A 22201-nucleotide genomic window follows, 5' to 3' on the forward strand; every position below is an offset into this window, starting at 1 on the left:
GGGACAGATGGTTGGCAGAGTTTCGTTTTGCCATAAACACGGCTTGGCAGGAGAGCACGGGATTCAATCTAGCTGAAGTCACACTGGGTAGGAAACTGAAGGGACCTTTAGAAAGAGCCATTCATAGACCTCCTGATCCAGACAGTCCGGCGTACCCAGTGTTAGAAAGACAAAAGGAGCAGATAAGAACTGTGCAAAGGAACGTGGAACGAGCTCAAGCAAAACAAAGACGATACTATGACCTCCGGAGAAGGTCTGCTCATTATCAAATTGGGGATTTAGTTTGGGTTCGCACTCATCCTTTGTCATGTGCTAGCTATGGTTTCATGGCTAAACTGGCTGTGAAGTGGAAAGGTCCCGCTAAGATTGTCAAATGTCTTGGCCCTGTTAATTGTTCTGTGGAATTTATATATGATCCTGATCGTGTTGATACATTTCATGTACAAAATTTGAAGCCATTCTATGGTACTGTTGATAATGTTACCAAATGAGGGGGGATATATGTAACAGTCACAGCTTGTTACATGATTTGATGTATTTCATTTCTAGTGCTTTATTCATCCTGACCACTAGGGGACACCAATAGCATATCCCTATTTGTGAATAAAAGAGGAAGTAATAGAATGAGTGGTAGATTCAATTTGAGTTGCCTCATGGCATCTGCTGTTCTCTAGAGGGTCCTGGTTTGAGAAACATTGGTTTTGCTGCTCAACCGTGAGTTTGTTGCTTGATTCTTCATTTTTTACTTTTGTGTAAAACTTGTGAGGTTTATTGGTTGGGGAAGTCACTTATTTGAATGTTTTGTGGGTTGTATTTGTTTGGTGAGTTGGTTTGAAAGTTAATGAGTTGTTTTCTTTTGTAGAGGACTCTATGTATCCTACCACTTTGTGTTACTATGTGGAGTGCATAACTATGGATCTTAGGTGCAGTTTTGCAACCGCCTAAGGATTTATTCCAAGGGTTTCTGGCTTACCCCAACAAGGACCACTGCTCCATTTTGTCATTTCATCAGTTGGCCCTTCAACAGATAAGACTTTATAACTGACTGCTCTCCTTTACCAAATGGTTTCTTTCTTCAGCATCTTTGTTGGACATTTCATACACATATATTCCTGCCTTTATTTGGTCATTGCCTATATCTATTTTGAATGTTTTATGTTTTTTGAATGTTTATGCGACGGTAGTGTGTGTGTTTTGTATTTGTGTAGAAACACAATATATGTTGGGAAAAGTGTTTTTGTTGCTATTTGTTTTTTTGTGTGTATTTAAACCAGCTTCTGAACACTATCCCTTAGATTCTTGCAAGACTGATTCCCCCTCATCCTCATATAACAATACCAGTTTAAATAGTTGGAACGGTTATAGATTGGCGCCCGAACAGGGACCTTTTCGCAAAGTAAGTGTTTCAAGAGTAGTTTGTACTTTTTTGTGTTTTGATGATAATGTGGTGAAAATGTCAGTTTCTTCACGTGTTGTGGGGGATGAGTGTGGGCCCAATCCAGATTTCACTGCTGGACCTTTTGTCACTCGGAGAGATTCACATCCTCTACGAGAGCTCATTACTACCTTCAGTGAGCTGTATATCAACTCTGAAGAAGATAATGATTCCGAGCCCCCACCTGACGATCCATTTCCTCCACCACCTCCTGATGTACCTGACCCGCAATTCTCGCCTCAGTCAGGGGATGAGATAACCCGACGTATGGCAACATTGGAAGCAGACCTTCAGAGTTTATGCTGCTTAAAGGCAGAATTTGTTGATCAGTGCCGTTTGTTGGAGGATAAATTAAACTATAAAATAGAACGAGAGTGTGAGAGGGTTAAAAACCTTCTTGAGCTGAATATTCAGGATTTGGGCAAGTCAGTAGTGGACTGTTTGAAGAGGGGAGATATGCAAATTTATGCCAAGCTAAAATGGTATGCTTCCGTCATGTCTACTCCCATTGTGCCTTCAATTTTAACCCCTACTTTACCACAGTTTTTTGTTGCTGTTTTTTTTTTTGTGTATTTAAACCAGCTTCTGAATGCTATCCCTTAGATTCTTGCAAGACTGATTCCCGCTCATCCTCATATAACAATACCAGTTTAAATTGCTGGAACAGTTATAATAAATAAATATATATATATATATATATATACACACAAACTGAAAATGTAAAAACATTAAAATAAAAGCTAATTTAACATATTAATAAATAAATAATATATGTGTATATAAAAAAACACTGAGCCCAACCTGGTTCCATAGCCTAAAAGTTCCCAAGCAAAAAGTTCCCAAAACCCCTCTAAAACCAACCTACAGACGAGTCTGGGAGTCCTGCAAAAACCAAATAGGCTTAGGCTGGCTTAAGATATATTTCTTAGCAGGGTTTGGTTATACAAAAGATCAAATGTAGTAAAAGTAGCTCAATCTTTGGGTGAACTATTCCTCAAAAACAGTGGTTCTCAACCTTTTTTACTCCAAGGCCCCCCTCCTCTCTGAATCAATACTGCAAGGCCCCCCAACCTTTTCTAATCACAAAAATCGTTGTATTCTATTGTTATTACTTTTCAATTCCATGTAATTATTTGTAAACAAAATATTTTTTTTAAACAAAATTCAAGATAGATTTAAACATCCAGTGTACTTTTATGCAAATATACTTTGCAAAAATGTCACTGCAGATATTCTTTACAACTTAAAAGTACTTAAAAGTATGTAAAGCTCAGTTATACAGTAGCCTAACTTTAACAAATAAGCACAATTCAACCTGCCATGCCAAACAAGACCACAGGGAGATGCCAAAGACTGCATATAAACAACTATACGGATCCATTCAGAATCACTAAACACACCAAAATACAAATGAAAAATAGAAACATTCTGATGAAATGAAAAAATGAAGAAAGAAAAAAAAAACATTCTGAATGTGTGGATCTGAAGGCAGGTCGATGTCACCAGTGATGATCTTGTCTGTGTTTGGAGCGTCTGATGCCCATATGCACATAAACACCACTGATCCTCACAAACTTCTCCAAAACATGCTTCTTCACCGAGCATCCATTATAAAACACTCGCTGTACATTAATTTTAACAACATGAATATAATGAACTGTTCAAGCAGAAATATTATGTTATAGCACAGACTATAGAAGGGACTTTGGTTACAGTGATCAGTGCGCAGAGAGCACACATACACAGTTTGTTTGCGCATTAATGTGCAACTCCTGTATGTCACTGTAATCGTCTTTACCTTGATTACAATCGTCATCCATCAAAACTTTACTAGCACGACACTGGTTTGCTTCATACAGTCGAGAGCTGTAGTTTGCATATCATATGCTCATGCAGCGGTCGGGTGTTTTGAACCGCCGTTCAGTCTGTATTTCACACCGCACAATGAGAAACGACTTGAGCTGCTCCGAAACACAGAATGTCACAAAATAGGCCTAAGTAGCCTACAAGAGAGGTGGTGCTGTTATTTATTTATTTTTATATCAATCATAAAATTAGTGAATTGAATATACTTAAATTTGAAGTTATCTCGCGCCACCCCCTCCCCCTGCGGGATCACTGAGCCCCCCAAGTGGGGTTGGGTGGGGTGGGGCCCCCTCCCCACAGTTGAGAACCACTCCTCTAAGACAACAACTGCACAATCATTGACAGTAGTTTTGATTCTTCTATAAATATGAAGAAGGCATTTTTCTTAGTATGTATTAATCACATTATTTTTCCATTGCGTAATGAATTACATCAACAAACGCACTAAACACACTCATACAGTTGAGGTAGACTAATATCTGGAGGAGAGCACTCTACCCTTTGGAAAATAAGTGAAAAAAGAAAGAGTAATTCTCACTCAAGCTTCTATTTATCACAGGTCAGTGTTTGACATTCTAAATTTGCTGAGACATTCAGCCGCCGCAAACGTGGGCCGATACATTTACAAGTCCTCTCTCGCTCAGAGATCTTTATTTAGAGAAATCAACAAGGAGCAACAATGCTGAAACGCAGAAGAATGAATGTGACCTTTTCCAAACGAAATCAAGCCTGACATGCATTAAATTAATATCACAAATCAGTTTGAGTGATTTGCTTATTTTGTACACAATCATTTTAGTTGGCAGAATCTGCTCTGCCATGTATCCAGGCAACCGAGTCGTGTGTTTGTGACCCCTTTGGGAATAACAGTGAAAGGGAAGATGTACATTTAAATTAGGTTAAAACGACATTTTGTTTCTGCTCTACATTTCTTTTTATCACCAGTCCATTAGCTCCTGTCAGGTCTGTCATTCACTCAATCTGCTTTCCTTTATATTAAGCCTCTTTGCCTGTCACACTGTACTTAACGCAAACAAAGCGACGGAAGGAGGAATCCTCAAAAGTGGAGCATCGCCGTGATTGAGTTTGGGTTGGCGTGCAGCCCCGAGGCCCTGAGCGCGGACACCGTTTTTTTTACGCACGTCCTTGAGACGCTTTCACAACCGGCCTTAAGTGCAGCCGCGCCGATGTGAACAGGTGAATGCACTCGTGCTGTGAAGCGTCCAGGTAAGTGGCCCACTTTCCCGCTTAGAATGGTGATGTCATGACCTGGTACTGAAAAACACCTGGGGGAACAAGCTTCAGAGTGTGAATGAGATCTGTCAGTCGGAAAAACACAATGACACATGGACAAGAAGCTGACCTTTAGCCGTCACTGCTGGCCTGTTGTGAAGCACTGTCAAAAAGATGTCTTTTAAATAAACCAAAGCTTGAAAACACTTTGCCTGCAACTCGTCTCTGGTAATCCACTACAGTTAAGTTGTGTGGGCCTGACAGTGTTTCTGGCTAAGACTGAAAATTTTGCCACAAACAAGACTTGAAACATTTATTTCTGATGCCTTTTACACACACACACACACACACACACACACACAATAATTATTGTGTGTATACATTACCTTGGAAATAAATGACAAAGTAAGTTTCAGCTGACGTCCTAAAATTACTAAAACTGAATAAAAAAAATACAACTTAAAAGAAATATAAAAAACGAATAAAAATGCACAAAATTACCTAAAAAAAATTAAAACTCGAAATTTAAAATAAAAGCTAATTCTAAATATTTTGTTAAAAATAACACATTTATTTAGCAAGGATGCATTAATCAAAAGTGACAGTTAAAACATGTATAATGTTACAACATATTTCTGTTTTAAATAAATGCTGTTCTTTTGAACTTCAATGAATCCTAAAATAAAAAAAATCATGTTTTCCACAAAAATATTAAGCAGCACAACTGAATGATCATTTGACACTAAAGACTGGAGTAATGATGCTGAAAATTCAGTACTGCATCACAGGGAATACATTACATTTTAAAAGATATTCAAAGAGAAAAAGGTTATTTTAAATTCTAATATTTCTAAATTGATTTTGTAATTTTGATCAAATAAATGCAACCTAGGTGAGCATACAAGACTTCTTTCAAAAATGTTTTAAAAATCTTATATTGACCACAAAGCACCAAAGTGGCTGCAGTTCTGCAATTCTGGCTCAATATTTAGTATTTTGCCTTTTTTTTTTTTTTTTTTATAAAATAAAAAGTTTCGAAATTCAAAATCATAACCTTCACCAAATCCTGATTTACATTACAGCTAGCTGTTCTGTAGACTATTTTTGATGTGTTGACACCGAATTATCCAAGTGGAACACACTGGTGGTGTTGAGTCCTTATTACACATAAAAAGGTCCATAAAATGTCCATAAAAGTGCTCCCCAACTCAGTTCGCTCACTTGAAAACACCACCAACTGCTCATAAATCAATGCTCTTTCATGAGAAAAAAGGTTATTGCAGACATTCAGAAATAACACTTCTAATGACATAACATTACTTCAGATTAAAGTTTGAAGTGTTTTTGACAGCTCTGAAATTATGAAATGAGATTCATGAAAACGCTCTCTATATATATTCTCTAGGCTCTCTCTATAGGTTCTGTATTCTCTTTCCTGTCAAATAATGAAATTACACTTCATTTTTCTATACATCTAAAAAAAAAAATGTAATTGAGCTATTCGTTAAGTTCCTTATCAAGTAATTCAGAATACTATATCAGACTACAAGCATTTAGCGGAGCCTGATGCCAGTAACACCTGTCGAGGCTAAGCAAGTGTGGGCAAAGATAACCTGAGAAATCTTTCTTGACTTTCTGTCATCATTAAAATTCCCAGGGCACTTCTTGCAGGAAAGCTAGGGTGATAACCTGGCACCTTGGACAAATTTCCCACTGTGGCCTATTGCTTATAGCCTCCTCCATCAAAGAGAAAATTCTCCCCTGCCCTTCGATGATAAGTGGTGAGTGCCCATGGCCAGCCTGAGTACTTCTGCAAGCTTTACAGTGTAATTACATATGGAAGTGCCCAGTAAAATAATGAACAACATGCACTTTTATGTAATTATGTTGTGGAACAGTCTGTGATTGTTGTTGTTGTTAATTATATTAATTAAAAGTAATTCATTAGCAACATGGGATCCATAATGTAAAGCATTGTAGAGTGATTTAGTATCTACTAATACTACAGCTCCTGCATTTTATGGATTTTTACTAAGAAATCGCCAGACTGACACACTAATTCCTCATGGATCCTGATTATACAAGTGACATTGATGAGTTTTCAAAACGCTGTTAAAATTGACAGCTTTTAGAGAAAAGTTTCATAATGCCACTTCAGACTTGAGGGATCCGCAAAAGGCCATTTTCACAAAATGAATGTATTCAAACAAGACATCAAATGTTCTCCCCAGTGAGGAAATTACTACAAGGTTTTATAGTGTTTTATAAGCTCCAGCAATTTTGAACATTGTTTTAGGCGGAACGGCATTGTCTACGGTTTATGAATCTCTACTTTTAAAGAGATTTTAAGCTTCAGCAATTACGAAACTTGGTAAAAAGTCTAAAATGAAAACTCCAAAAGTACAATCATGCTTTACAACGGGTCCAAAACTCAGATCAATTGAAATCTCCTTCCCTTTAAAACCATTTAGTGGTCACAAATATGTTATTTGCTGAGTGCAAAATAGCATCTACATTTTAAAAAGCTGTTATTTGCATCACAATACTATCAAATGATGTTTCCCCAACATCATTTTAAGGTGGCTCATTCAATTTCAAGACTTTGTTTTCGGTGGAAAATGCTTATTGTTAAAATGCCATGTTTTATTTACATTTAAATGATGTGTTCTTACAAACTATCGCAGAGAATTAAGTTCATGGTTTTCTAGTTGCGGCACAAACTTACTTTTTGCTGTGAGCAATTATGACAGCTTTGTTTTTTTTCCTGTGCTCCAAATATTCTCTCTATAAACAATAATCTCTGTTTAAATGTCAAAATGCTTCCATATTTGGTTCTCGCTGCTCCAAGTCTCTCTTGACCTTCAACCCCAGCCAAGTCTTAATGGCCTTTTCTCCAACCGTAAACAGACGGAATATTTACAGTATACCTACTCTTCTTCTGTTTCTTCAGAAGAGCATGACCACAGTTCACTGTAAGGTCGGTCCACCTCTTATTCCGCTCCGTGAACATCCCTCTCATGCCGCAGGGCTGCAGGGTGTGTCTGAGGAGGCGGTATGAAGGGAGGTCAGCACATCTGGCCGTGCTCTGCATAGGTTGAAACTGCTGCAGGAAGGTGAGGATGAGGTGAGGATTTTTTCAAAGTACAATGCTATTATTTAAGATTTTGGAATAGAAAACGTTCTCTTATTAAAGATTAGAAAGATATTCTGAAGAATATTCAATATTGGATCCCATTGACGTCCATTGTATGGACATAAAACCCAAACACCTTTTGTGTGTGTGTGTGTGTGTGTGTGTGTGTTGCACAGACACATTTTTAAGTCAAATTGTTGAAATAAGATTTATACTTAAAACAATATATTTTTTTTCCAAGTTCTTTTTTGAAATAAGAAATGTATTTGGGAAGCAGCACTGCATAATATATTAAGACTTATTTTCAGATCATGTATTTTTAATACAAGTGTACTTTATCTTTCTGGGCTGGCAGATTTTTATTTTTAAATATAAACAAGTTAAAAAACAACAAGTGAAAAATATTTGCAGTAAGACTGGATACAACAGACTGACAGACACACACACACAAAACAAGTCTTTATAACCTATGCATTGTTGCTTCTCCACTAAATGTGTATTGTTTCAAGGATTTTTAGATATTTTGACCAGAAAACAAGTAAAATAATAAGAAACTCATCAAATAAGAAAAAAACTTTTTATAAAGCCATTTTTGCACAATGATATCTACATGCAGCAACATAGGTGGGGTGTAAAAGAATGAAGGGGAAGAACAAAATTAGCATTATGTTGCTAACCAGATTCAATCTCACATTTCCCACATAAGCATCATAAGTTTTGTGTTTTGCTCTACAGCATTCAAAGCCAATGCTGGTTAATTAAGATTTGACAGATGAACTCGCACCTCCATTAGACTGGTCTATTAATTAACGTTGTGTCAGTTGTGATAATACTTTAGAGTGTTATGGACGTCACTATGTTTGGCATTTAATTTCTGTCACTATATAGTTACAGGTGATATTCACAGTTAACCTGAGAATAGAAATGCTGCTTGACTTTGGTAATTTGTTCATACAGATGGATATGAACTCTTTTCACATTTCCAGGGTTCTCAGAGTAGAAGTTGTCATAGTCGGGTAAACTTCTATAAAACTTCCAAAAAATAGAATATAAAGAGATTACATTGAAAATAAAAATGTTATAAACTTTGCTTTATACTCTTAAAAATAAAGTTTCTAAAAGGTTTCTATTATTTCATTTTTTTTGCAGTGATGCTATAGGAGAACTGTTTTGGGTTCCCCGAAGAACCTTTCAGTGATCAGTTATTAAAATGATATATTTTTTCTCAGTATGAAGAACATTTTAATAATCTAAAGAAACTTGTTCCACTATAAAGAACATTGTGTGTATTTGAAAGGTCCTGGAGATGAAATCATAGATGCCAAAGAACCTTCATTTTTTTATGTACGATGTCATTAACTGTGGAAACATGTCATCACAGTCTGTGAAAAGGGTTCATAGTATGAACAGGACGATTTGAGAGTCACTTCAGGTTTGAATCCTGAACACTGACTGTGTAAATGCAGAACACGCACTAATTGCTAAGCCACAACTCAAGACAGTCCAGCATATCTGAAGCAATTTTACCATGAATACATTGTGTGCTCAGAGTTCAGATGAAATTTTGTGTTCAGGATACCCTTTCTCTTAAGGTGCTGCTCACGACGAGGTGAAGGTAATGCCTTCGGCGGCAGATAATACCCTGACACTGCGCTCCCAACACTTTCTGTTACAACATCAAAGAGGTACAGATCAAGTAAACACAGAGCACATTACATCAAAGCAAAAGACTTCATGTTCATACCCCCTGACTCCCTCTTCCTCTCTCTTTTCAAACACCTGCATTTACTCTGTAAATAGGGCCAGTCGTGGTTATTTTGTTTTTCCACTCTCCTCGGCTCGGAAAATCGTGTTCTGGCTGCTAGGGAAATGTTTTCTTTGTTCCCAGCCAGAAGACAACGAAACTCCGCCGAGTGCTTTGGTGAATATTATCCGACGGAACATGCAACGTATGTGCAGAAGCATATAAAGTACCACATGCACCTGGGTACCGATGTACACGTGTTCCATATATTAAAGTCCGAGATAAACCTATGCCGCAAAGTTGGAGCCGGTGGATTCATATATTATCAGGATGTTCCGCTGGTGGAATGGGATCATATCTTCAAAGTTGGTCCAGATTGACATTCAGCTACATTCAGAGTGTGTGTGTGCGATAAACTGGCAAATGAGACTGTGAGAAGCATGCGATTCAGGCGAAAACACGTACGCAAACCTGATATCCCGCAAAACTAGGTGCGATGGGTTTGCGAAAGACAACAGGGTAACATGCATCACCAGCTGAGGATTTGTACAAAGAGTCAATTGTTAACAACTAATTACAGACGCTCACTGCAATCATGAATTAATAGCGTTCCAAGGGGCAGAAATAATCCTAATGGAAAAAAGCAGCTTAAAATGATACCAAACCTAGAGAAATGTGCAAATAGACACTGCTTGCACTAATCCACTCAAATCTGTGATATTGATTCAAAAGCATTTTTCTCTTCTTTTCCTTTTCTCTTCTTTATGACAAACCATTTCATTAGACCACTGTATCGTTAAGAGGCTTAATATGCTGTTTCCTTGCCGGCTGTCTTCTCTGCGTTTGGAGCGTGGGTAAAAAAATGAGCATGATAGACATTAAAGCAGAGCTCTATCACTGTTGGCCATGTTGGTTTGAAGAGAGACTCACCGCAGATCCACACAGATGTAATCCTACTAAACAACCCGATGGCAGATAGCCTAGAAGGTAGAAAACAAGCATCTGCTGGAGGAGTAAACACAACGGCAGGGAAAGTGGTGAAACGTGGCTGGGAGCATGTACAGAGACATTAAACATATCTCTGAGAAAGGGAGACGAGACACAGAGAGAGAGATCTCAAAAGCAAGTAAGATGACTAACTTGATCACCAACTACTTTGATATTCAAGTTAAGACATGTCAGGACCTGTCGTATTTTTCTTGTTGGTAATTGCTGTGGATGACAGCGCGTGATGTGCAGGACTGAAGTGCAGAGGTAAAATCACTTGTACTAGCTCAACTAGCGCAAAAATACCAATGTAACGGGTTCGATATCAATGGAACAGGTAAGAAATCTGTTAAGAGCTGTTCACATAGTAAGCGTTCTTGCAAAATCGAACAGATGCAGAGAAAGTCGCAAGGAAGTTGACAAAACAGTAATAATTGTTGAAAAGTTTGAAACGTCTGTTTAGTATGTTTACCCAATCAAATGATTAAAAGACAGATTGCAAGAATAATTCCTCTATGAATGGCTCATAAGTTGTCTTGGCTAAAACATGGTGCCATGGTTCGCGAATTCCTTGAGGGAACAGTAGGGGGTTCATGAGTTGACTAAAACTAATGAATGAAATCATGAAAATATAAAATTAAAATAAATAAACAGGACTGCACAATTAATCAAAATAAAAATGAAATTGCAATTATGGCTTAACAAATTAACAAATTGCAGACGTTTGCAATTTGGCTGCTGTACTGCGTGTTTCAGATCGAAGAGCGGCACTGTGTTCATTTACACACCAGCAGCTCATGATCCGGTAGTTTCAGCATCACTGATAAAGTGCACTGATGAACTTGTTTGTTTCTTTGGTTACTGATTAATGAGAGTCCTCAGTCCAGGTGTCTAGTTAGTTTTTCCCTTTGTTTTACTCTGTATAAGAAGCCAGCAGTTTCTGTTTGTCATGGTCCTGATTGCGTTAGAGCCTATGTTTAAGTTCACTGTGTTATGTGGTTGTAGGTTTTGGCTAAATGTTCTTCTGTTTGGTTCCTTGAGTAATAAACTATAAGCCTCCAGGATATCTCCTTCGTCGTGTGCTCCCTTGCAGCCACATACTTGTGACAGTAACTTTAGTATTGTAAAATAATAGAATTATATTAAAATAATTATTGTAATTTTTCAAAGTACCATTCTATAATTACAATAGTAATATATTTTGTCTTATTTTTGTATATTTAGCATTAATAATAATATTAATAATAATAAAAGTAAACAATTTTACTGATAATCGTAAATCTGTGCCTTTGTATATTATGAAATATAAAAAAATGTTTAAAAAAAAGTATAATTTATCTAGTTTTATTAATCCGTTACATTTATAAATATATTTTTGTTATACAATTATTTATATTATTTAATACAACTTAAAATGTTAAAAATGTGTTAGTATTCATATAAATGAAAAATAATATTTGGGATATAAAAATATAATAAGAATCAATCAATCAATCAATCAATAAAAAATTACCTGCATGCCAAGTATAACACTACTGTTAATAATGTGCTAAGAATAATATGATATTTTACTCTCAAAAGTGGACTGCTTCAACACTGCATGGTAAGGACACAGTGTAACTGAGGTTATTCTGTCTGTACTCAAGCTGCTCTCAAAGTTGCCTGATGCCTAAAGCACAAAGTCACGACATACAGAATTCATAAGTCACTTCTTTCTAGTCTGATACTCTCCTGTCTGTCCTACAACCTACAAACAGTTTCTGGCCTGTTGGATCATCCAGAGGGGAACCAAGGTGGGTCATGTCCTGAATCCAGCTGGAGGAGGGTCAGGTTTCTGCTTGACACCCCAATCATCAAAGCATTACAGCTGAAGTCCAAAAAAAAAAAAAGAAGAAAAAATATTTTACACAGCAGAACATAAATAATATAAAAGGGATGGAATTTGTATTGAATTCACAGAGCTTAAAGGGATAGTTCACCCAAAAATGAAAATTTGATGTTTATCTGCTTACCCCCAGGGCATCCAAGATGTAGGTGACTTTGTTTCTTCAGTAGAACACATTTGATGATTTTTAAGTCCAACCGTTGGAGTCTATCAGTCTTATAATGCATGGCAATGGTAACAAAATCTATGAGAGTAAAAAAAACATGCACAGACAAATCCAAATTAAACCCTGCGGCTCGTGACGACACATTGATGTCCTAAGACATGAAACGATCGGTTTGTGCCAGAAACCGAACAGTATTTCTCTCATTTTTTACCTCTAATTCACCACTATGTCCAACTGCTTTGGGCGCGCGCAGGCATCCGGTGCGTGAGGTGTGTACGCGCTCTGGCATAGTTTACGCAAGCGCCGGAAGTGATCTCTCGCGCGTATACGTCACTCATTGTTTACACAGTGCACAGTCATTGTAGGTACGACGGCTAATCAAAATGGTACTTACTTGCGCTTATCCGGATTGTTCAAATCGACTTCTGAGCCTGCTCGCCTGAGAAGTTATGGTTGATTGCTCTTCGGCTGGATATCAACACACTGTGACGAGTCGGCTGCCTCCCCCTAATTATCAGCATCACCCCGTCCCTTAATCGCCGCCCTTCGCCAGGCTCCCGACATGAGTGGGTGCGTGAGAGAGGAGGGGCGCTGAAATAGCCAGGGCTGGCGGCGTGTGATGGGGCACACCTGAACCGAATGGAGCCTCATCGCCGCCGTTGTTTAAATGCCGAGCGCGCCGCTCCTCGGGAGACCGGTCTCTTCCCTGTGCATGCACGTTGGTGTCCTCGTGGGTCCAGGAGGGGTGCGTAGAGAGACTCCCGTGCCGCCAGAGTCGTGAGCTGCCGGACCCGCAGTCTGGACGAGAACCGCACCCGTTACACGGCCGTCGGGCAAGGATGCTGGTCCGTCTAGTTCCTTCAAGCGCCGTGGGCAGAGAGAAGGACGAAGCCGCTGATAGAAGCCGCCCCTCGCGCCCCGGACCGGAGAAGGGAGCGTGTGCGGCCGCCGGACTCCGCCCCTTACCTGGACCCTTCCTTCCTTCCTAACCACTGCCTTTCCCTTCACGAACCTTGCAGCACGACGAGGACACCAGATCCCCTGTTTATTTTGGACACTTGATTCCCTTTTTTCTGGACACTGTTTATTTTCTGTTAATAAACTGTGTCTGTCGCTTGCTCCTCCCGCGACAACACACCCATTAACATAAACCACACCAAAGCGCGTACACACCTCACGCACCGGAAGCCGTGCGCGCACACAAAGACAGTTGGACATAGTGGTGAATTAGAGGTAAAAAATGAGAGAGATACTGTTCGGTTTCTGGCACAAACCGATCGTTTCGTGTCTTAGGACATCAATGTGTCGTCACGAGCCGCAGGGTTTAATTTGGATTTGTCTATGCATGTTTTTTTTTTATACATATATTTTGTTACCATTGCATTGCATTATAAGACTGATAGACTCCAACGGTTGGACTTAAAAATCATCAAATGTGTTCTACTGAAGAAACAAAGTCACCTACATCTTGGATGCCCTGGGGGTAAGCAGATAAACACAAAATTTTCATTTTTGGGTGAACTATCCCTTTAACGTTTTGGCTGAAATGTCAGAATAGATGTCTGGAAGAAAACTAATCTCCCTCTGACTTTTTCGCATTGTCCTCTGTCTCAACTGACATGTTTTAGCAACCTTTACAGGGCATCTATGCACGGACTACCCAGCTTACATCTAGACTAGCTCTTCTTTAATTAACTCACAGGATGCTCTGTTTGACCCGCTGTGTGTGCTCTGAAGGGGATGACACCAGGCATGTTGCACCAGAGTTGGTAATTGTCACAGAAAAAGACTCATTCTTTATTCTCTCTAAATTAAGTCATCTCTCTTTTTCTTCAAATTAATCCACTCCATCTAAACCTTCATGGCCCCTCCCCCTCATAACAGAAACCCCTCCCTTTTACTCTATTCCTCATGCTCATTAAACTATAATGTGGTTTTAATCAGCTCATCACCTCTGGAATAGATCTGTGGAGACCATTTCTCCTCTCAGAGGAAAACTGTACTGCTCAAAGGGTCTTTTATAGCACAGGAGACTTTAAAAATACGTTTCATATGAGTAGCGACATTGATGTTTCTCCTACAGTTCCTATGAGAAATACAAACACTCGCATTTTCGTTGGATAAACATACAGCCCGTCCCATATTACACAACTGGTTTAGCTAATGTGCATTTTAAATATGTAAAAAAACGCACATTACATTTGAAGGAATATTACATGTTCAGTACAAGTTAGGTTCATTCAGACAGCATTTCTGGCATAATGTTGATTACCTAAAAAATAATTTGGAGTTGGACTCTAAAATGTTTATTTATAATTTGGTGACATAATTGTTTTTGAGAAAAACATGCAGCTTACAATTTTATAAAAGCACTTACATAATTTAAACTTACATATTTAATACACATGTATAATAGTAAAAAATAAATAAATAAATAATGGAATGGTTTTTTGAAAAATTAATAATATCAGTATTGTCTTTTTTGTTGAATATCATATTTGATATACTGTTGGAGGATATGAAGCTCGTATTAGAGATGGAAAAACACCAGTTTTATTCAAAGGCTCAAACTGAGCAAAGATATGTATTTGGTGCAATTTCTAATATTTATATTGCCAAAATGTAAGATGAAATTCTGATAGCTTGTAATATAAATCAGTTGGATCTTTATACGAGTGTAACACACTACTTACATACGAAATCAGTTGTCACTCTATATTTCCCAATGATATGTCTTAGTCAGATGATATTTAAGTGCTTAGTTTTATGATCAAAGCTTTGTTTCTTGCTTCTTCCTTTTTTCTTTTTCTTTTTTTATGAGGGATTTTCCTACAAAATTATGTATGGATAATCAAGTAAACCTTAGTTGCTTTAGTCCAGTTCACTTTGAAATATTACTAACAATATAAAAGTTATTCTTATATATTTTTTTTATAAAACAGTAAATAATTCACACACACACACACAAAAACCCAACCTGAAGGCGGATACTGCAAGGTCTAACTATAAAAGTATAAACTATCAATCAGATGAGAGAAGGCATGTATTAGATTATGTGCAACAGGTTTTATAACAATGTTTTGATCAAGCTGATAATTTAGAGGCCTTAAACATTTGAGTATCAAATATGATACAATAGGATTTATAGAGTTAAACTGTAAAGATGCGTAAATTATTGGTGCTGTGTCGTCATGGCAACAAAGTTAGAAAATGTTATTAATCAATATTCCACTTTAAAAAATGACGTTAATACACATGTTTTTATATCTTGTGGCTATATTATTGCAACATAGTTTTTTATATGCTTGGCCCCAGTCTTTCATTGTAACATAGATTTGTTATTTTTCTTTAAAGAAAAGAAGGTACAAGTGGGAAATAATTTCTCTGCCAATCAATATTATGTCAGAAATGCTGTCAGAATGTTCTCGGAATATTCCTTGTCTCTCTCCTTTGCATTTAATAGCATTGCTGTCTTGGAGAAACAATTGAGATATTAAGATCGCAATTGTAATTTTTCTTTCTTATGGGCTTTTCCCTTTCTCCTCTGTGAGGTAAATAACTACTGTACACTGCCTGAGAAAATACAAGGCCAAACCTTTCTCCTTTGTTTTTGACCAAACTATGAAAGCACCCAGAGGCAGGAAGCGTAAATAAAGTAAATTGCTATAGGATGCCATAACATGAGGCTGTTTGAAATAGAGGGTGAAGTGACAGTCATTTAAAAGCTCATCTGGCTGGGCTGGCATGGCGTTACTCAACAAGACAAATGGCTGGAGTAGTCAGCTTGCTGTAGTGGCTTCACCAGCAGACAAAGGAAACCTACTTAATAGATATTACAAAGCAAAGCGAGAAAGTTCTGCACTACTCTGCTCACACAAGCTATTTCTTAAAGGCCGCCCATGTTTCTTTCCCTGCAATATCTCTCCTCTTTTAGCCATCTCGGCATGCTGCGTTTTCTCTAAAGCTTTCATCACCTCTCCTCCCCAGCTGCCTTCAGCATCGCCTACACACAGCTGCTTCGAGCATGACTTCCTGGGCAGATGCTTCCTCTGGACACTACAATAGAGAGAGTTCAATGTGCATGATACTGACAAGGACAGCGCTGTATATTTAACTGCAGTCAAGTAGGAGGAAAATATAGAGACTTCATCTATTACGGGGAAAGGTGTTGCTTCAGCTATCGGCACTTTGGCCCTAACTACACTCGCTTAAAACAAACTTTTCACACTCTCGCTAGATAAAATTGTCCAATAACAAAGTTCAACAGTGTATATATTCATACATCACAGGAGAATTCTATCATGTTTTTTGAAAACCAAGAGTATTTCCAGCACATTTTAAATTCTGTATTGTATGACGATGGCATAAATTACGTTCTGGCATCTTGCACATTTGGTATTCGCTATTTTTAACCAAAGTGATATTACAGCGACCAAAGATTCATTATATTCTGCGATTTTTAACTAAACCACCATCAACAGAGCCGTCGTGTTTTGTTTATGTTTGGAAGGCTACTTCGCAGAGAGCACTCTTGAAGGGTTGCCATGTCCACTTATTATAAGTGACACTTTTTAAGTGTCTTTGAGCTTGTTGTTTGGGCTCATAAAGCGATCCAGTTTACATTTGGATTTCAGTTTATTGTGGGAATGTTATTATTTGCTGTTTTTTTTTTTTTCAACATCTGGCTACATTAGTGAGTCAAAAATGTACCCTGTGATCTCCTGTACTGCGCATACAGAAGAAACACAACTCGGATATGCGTTAAAAGAAGTCATTAACAGCTAGTTGTTCGATTCATTTCATACACACTGCGTAAAATTTTTGTAAATGCGGTTGTCATTGAATTTTTTGGGAGTCAAATCGGTTGTACAATGCGGTTGTCACTCCCGTAAATGACTGAACTGTGTGTGTACAGAACAAAATTAAGCACTAAAAGGTGAACTGACAACCGAATTTAGCTGCAGTGTGTACATGGCCAATGATCACCTACTTTGTCTACCTAAGGCTAATTTCACAATACAAGGCCAAACCATTCTTCATTGTTTTTGACCAAACTTCTATTTAGCCCATGAAAAACAGTAACTTGTCCAGTAACAATGTTCAACAGTAGATATTCATACTTCACAGGAGAATTCTGCCTCTTTTTTTCCTGAAAATAAAGAACATTTCCACTATATCTCAAAATATGTATTGTTTCATATCATTCTGAGATGGAAATGACAATAGCGAGAAAAGATGTTAAACGTTTTTCAGAATAAAATGGCAGCATCCGTTGTGTTCCTAAGGCTAATTTCACAGCTAGCATATTATGTATCTGAAATACACACAATATACATATAATATTTTTATAATGTTGGCATAATTTGACAATTGCAGCCTGATTTGAAATGAATAAAAAATGTGAAATCTTCCTTGATTTCCCTTTGTTTTCTTCACACATTGCATAACTCATATTTCATTTCAAGCAGCATGTCCACTGACAGTTTTGTTTCCATGGTAACAAAGAACACTAACTTCTGAAAAAAATGTATTGAGGACAAATGTTTGTTTTGAAAGAAAACAGCACATCAATTGAGAAATAATCACTGGTCTCTCTCTCTCTCTCTCTCTCTATATATATATATATATATTAGGTTAAATAAATGATGATGGCATGGTAAATATTATCTAAGACAGCGCATGTTATTTGCCCAGAATGCAGATGTTTGATGGCTTTGTGGAATCAAATCTGTGTATGTGTGCAAGGGAAGAAGAAGGGTGCTGAAGTTGTAGGGGCTATTAGCGATAAGGGGGTTGACATCAGTTGATAACACTGTGTGTGAGCCAAAACACTGGACTCTTTGAGCTGTCAATCAGGTTTACACACACACACACCCACACCCCTCCTACTTTTTCAAACCTATCTGAGATGTCAGATTGGATAGCTAATAGCCACATCGATGTGGAAATAGCATCTCAAAGCAAATAAGATGCTGATGTCTCTCAAACAGGAAGAAAATCAATTACACACCGTTTTTAGTTTTGCTGCTCTGAGACGTAAAGGCCAAACACAATTATCAACAACACGTAAACAAATACAATACGAACTGACAGAATCACATGAGCAGCTATCTAATAGATGTCAATGGAGACTGACCAGCAGAAAGCAATTATATTACATAAATCAAATACCACAACAATGTAGAAGGAACTGCAATCAAATTGGAAACAGGTTTTGCTGATAACTTGTTTACATTCTGAAGTTATCAGTTTACCTGTAAAATGAGAGAGAAGTTAAAAAAAGAAAGAAACTGAAACAACTTGTGCAAATGAGAGTTAAAGGACCTCTGGTCGGTCTTATCAATGCATAGTTAATTTTGCATATGACTATAATGTCGCTGCATACTTATTTATCACATCTCTATGGAGCTGTGTAGCTTTAATTATCTGAGGGTGCTTTCACACCTGTAGATCGATTGCTTTGTTCCAAAACGGGTATTAAAATTATTACAATGTTGCTTTTTATTCTTGGTGCGGTTCGCTTTCACAAGTTTCTAAACGGACCAAATTTGTTAATACAAGTCACGCGCGAGTAAACTGTTCTCTCATTGGTCAAAGTTCCATGGTTTATTTTCCGGGATTCCACTTAGCTTATTGATTGGGAAAACTTTTTTAAAATGCACCTACTACAAAGAAGAGCAATAAGACAGCATTATAAAATAAAAAAGTGCGCTTTGATTTTTGAATGGCGAAGACATGCTCACCCACAGACATTCACAGGTTCATTTTGAAGTATTAGCAAAACAACAAAGCTAATGCTTTTCACGGAACTTACGTAATTACCCATGATACATTGTGATATAGCCTGCCTGGTTCGTTGGTCCATTGGATTGGATTGCTTTCTCACTACAACCGAACCACTCCAGAGTTCGTTTTCAATCGAGCCGAGACCACCTCGTTCAGGCGATCTCGGACCGATTGTTTTGGCGCGGATCCGAGCGCGATTGCTGTGTTCACATATGCCCAAACGAACCGAGCTAAGGGGGGAAACGCGCCAGGTTCTGAAACAACAGGCCAGGTGTGAAAGCACCCTGACATTGTATTTTCGTTTTAAGCCTGATTAAATTGCATGTTTTGTCTTACTTAAGCAAGATCGGCAGCCAATGATGTGACATTGCTCCGCCTCCTAAGAAACAATAATGTATTTCTCTTATTAAAGTCTATTGTGCTCGCACGACTTTTCTTTTTCAAACTTTTCCCCCTAACAACCCCCTATTTAACCTTGTTCTTTGATTACTGATTTTATTTTGACTACAATGTTTATTTATGCTCGGTGCTCTGTGTTGTGTCTTGTGTTTGACTATACAGCATTGGACTTGGTGATTTAGGTGATGCAATAAACACTGAATCTTTTTACATTTTTTTTTTCTTCTCCTAATTATATTATTCTGCAAAGATGACATTTTGTAGGCCAAAACCTGAAAACGAGTTCCAGTTCCATCGTCTGTGATTAACACAAGCTCAAAATATTGTCATGTTTTATTCTACAATACAAAATACATTAGTAATACCTCCTTGTGATTTTTTAAAGCTTTTACTTGTCTTAAAAAAGTCCGTTTCTAACAAGTGGCTAATTAGGACTACAGAGGTTTAGGGGACATTGAACGTTATCATTAAACACCAAACAGAAAAACTCATCTACTCACTAGTCCGCTTTCACAGCCTCATTGCATTTATAATCATGCTCTTGCAGACTATTCTAACTCAAACTTTCAGGAAAGATTTTTAATTTTTTTATAAAAACTGAAAGAGTTGTTGGAAGGTTAATGGTGGTGACATTAAACGCATGCGATGGTAGTTCTGTCACGGTTGCCTTCTGTGGCGAAACGAAGAATGAGGAGACGTGGGATAAACTCAAAGTAAATGTCTTTAATCATCCAAGACGGTGTAAAACAAGGCAGGCAGGCACACACAGGAAGCACAACATCGACGTTCAATACCGGACCAACTCAGATAACACAGACAGGAACTTAAGTACATGGGGTAATTGACAAGACACACCTGGGAGCAATCAACAATCAAACACACGGGAAAACCAAATGAACATAACGAACTATAATGAGGACAGGAACATAACCAAATAAGGGCATACAGAAACAGGAGGCAGGAAGTATCGTGAAAAGCGCTGTACAAATAAACTTGACGACTTAAGTTCCGCTTTTTACTTCTGCCGATTGTATTTAGGCTTAAAAATTCATGAAAGTTGTGTTCATTTCTGAACATTATGATGAACAAAACATGTAAGAATCATAATCTTTTGTTGGTCACAGAGCTTATTTTCTGTAATGATCCAAAAGCCAATGGAAAAATCCTACTGCGTTTTTGTTGATGGAACTAGGGTGAAGCAAACTTACGGGTTGGCCTACAAAAATACGTCATCACTGGAGAACTCTATTAAACTTTGGTGCAAAATACACACTGTATCTTTTCACATAGTGAGGTTTTATATACTATTGCTCACAAGCATTACATTTTACCACCATTTGTGGTACAGACATCATGAACAATACATCAAATTGCAACCATGTAGCAATGCCCTGGTAACCATCCACAACACCTCACCATATAGTTGTCAGGAATACATATGAAAGCATGACAACACAATAAAAAGACATTATCTGATTTGTCCTAATATTTTCTTGGTACGCTTCCAACATTTAATCCTATTGTTTGGACATATCAACTATAAAGTTTAGTTGCAATCATCAGCACTTCCGATGCAAATGAGCTCTTCTGTTTTCAAGATCCTGTTGTGACGGAAACAAAGACAATGATGACAATAATGCATGTTCTTCCATCAATTTCTCTTCTGGTATTTTCGCTATAAGAATAGGCACATAATCATTCATCTCCAGTACACCATTGTTACTGTGAAATTTCTAATCGTTCCCATTACAGATTGTAGCCCACTGATTTACAATGGACATAGAAACCAGTTATAATTACTCTGTGATATATGACGGTTATTATACCATATTGAACACTATAATACGATAAAAGGCCTCCACGCCATTCACCTCTGTCGCAATCTGTGGGGGCGTACACTGCCTCAGAGCATTGAGGTGTGACAGACCTTTGATGAAGGACTTCATTTAGACCTGTTTGTGCAGTGGCTGGTCAGTCTGAGCTGAAAGAAACCTGCGGGGGATTGCGTTAAGAGACCTCTCATTAGAGAGAGTGAGGCATTATGGAGTCTTCAAGCCCATTCGAAGGCCACATACGGTTTTAGTGTTTGCTTTTGGAATTTCTGCATCTCACATGGGTAGATTACAGGAAAGTACCGGTTAGATCTCAACAATATAGAGTTGAGGGGATTATGCCACCTGTTCGTGGTGCCAGGACTCATATTGGACAATGCTCAGTTTAAGTGAGGACAAATACTGGCCTCTGGCGAAACTGGCCAGTTTAAATAACACACTTGCCATTGGAGAAGATGGAGACTACGATACTTGTTGTGTATAATTAAGGACACACAATATATTAGTACCATTACAATTATCAACCAAAATAAGTTTTTTTTTTTTTTTTAGGTAACACTTTAGAATAGGAAACACATATTCACTATTAACTAAGAGTTTTCCCTGAACAAACTCCTAATTTGCCACTTATTAATAGTTAGTAAGGTAGTTGTTAAGTTTAGGTATTGGGTTGGATTAAGGGATATTGAATATGGTCATGCAGAATAAGGCATTAATATGTGCTTAATTCTGAGG

The 22201-nt window shown here is 37.8% G+C and overlaps 1 long non-coding RNA gene across 1 annotated transcript in view; it reads left to right on the top strand.

Moving 5' to 3' along the window:
• The window catches only part of LOC107708651 (uncharacterized), a 25911-nt gene extending 6430 nt beyond the window's left edge, over positions 1-19481 (top strand). The window contains exons 3-4 of the long non-coding RNA XR_001636382.1: positions 18195-18206; positions 19471-19481. This is a non-coding gene — a long non-coding RNA (uncharacterized LOC107708651). The remainder of the gene's footprint in view (positions 1-18194; positions 18207-19470) is intronic.
• The last annotated feature ends 2720 nt before the right edge of the window (positions 19482-22201 follow it).

This window comes from Sinocyclocheilus rhinocerous, unplaced genomic scaffold (genome assembly GCF_001515625.1).
Source record: "Sinocyclocheilus rhinocerous isolate Xijiao unplaced genomic scaffold, SAMN03320098_v1.1 scaffold1889, whole genome shotgun sequence".
NCBI lineage: Eukaryota > Metazoa > Chordata > Actinopteri > Cypriniformes > Cyprinidae > Sinocyclocheilus > Sinocyclocheilus rhinocerous.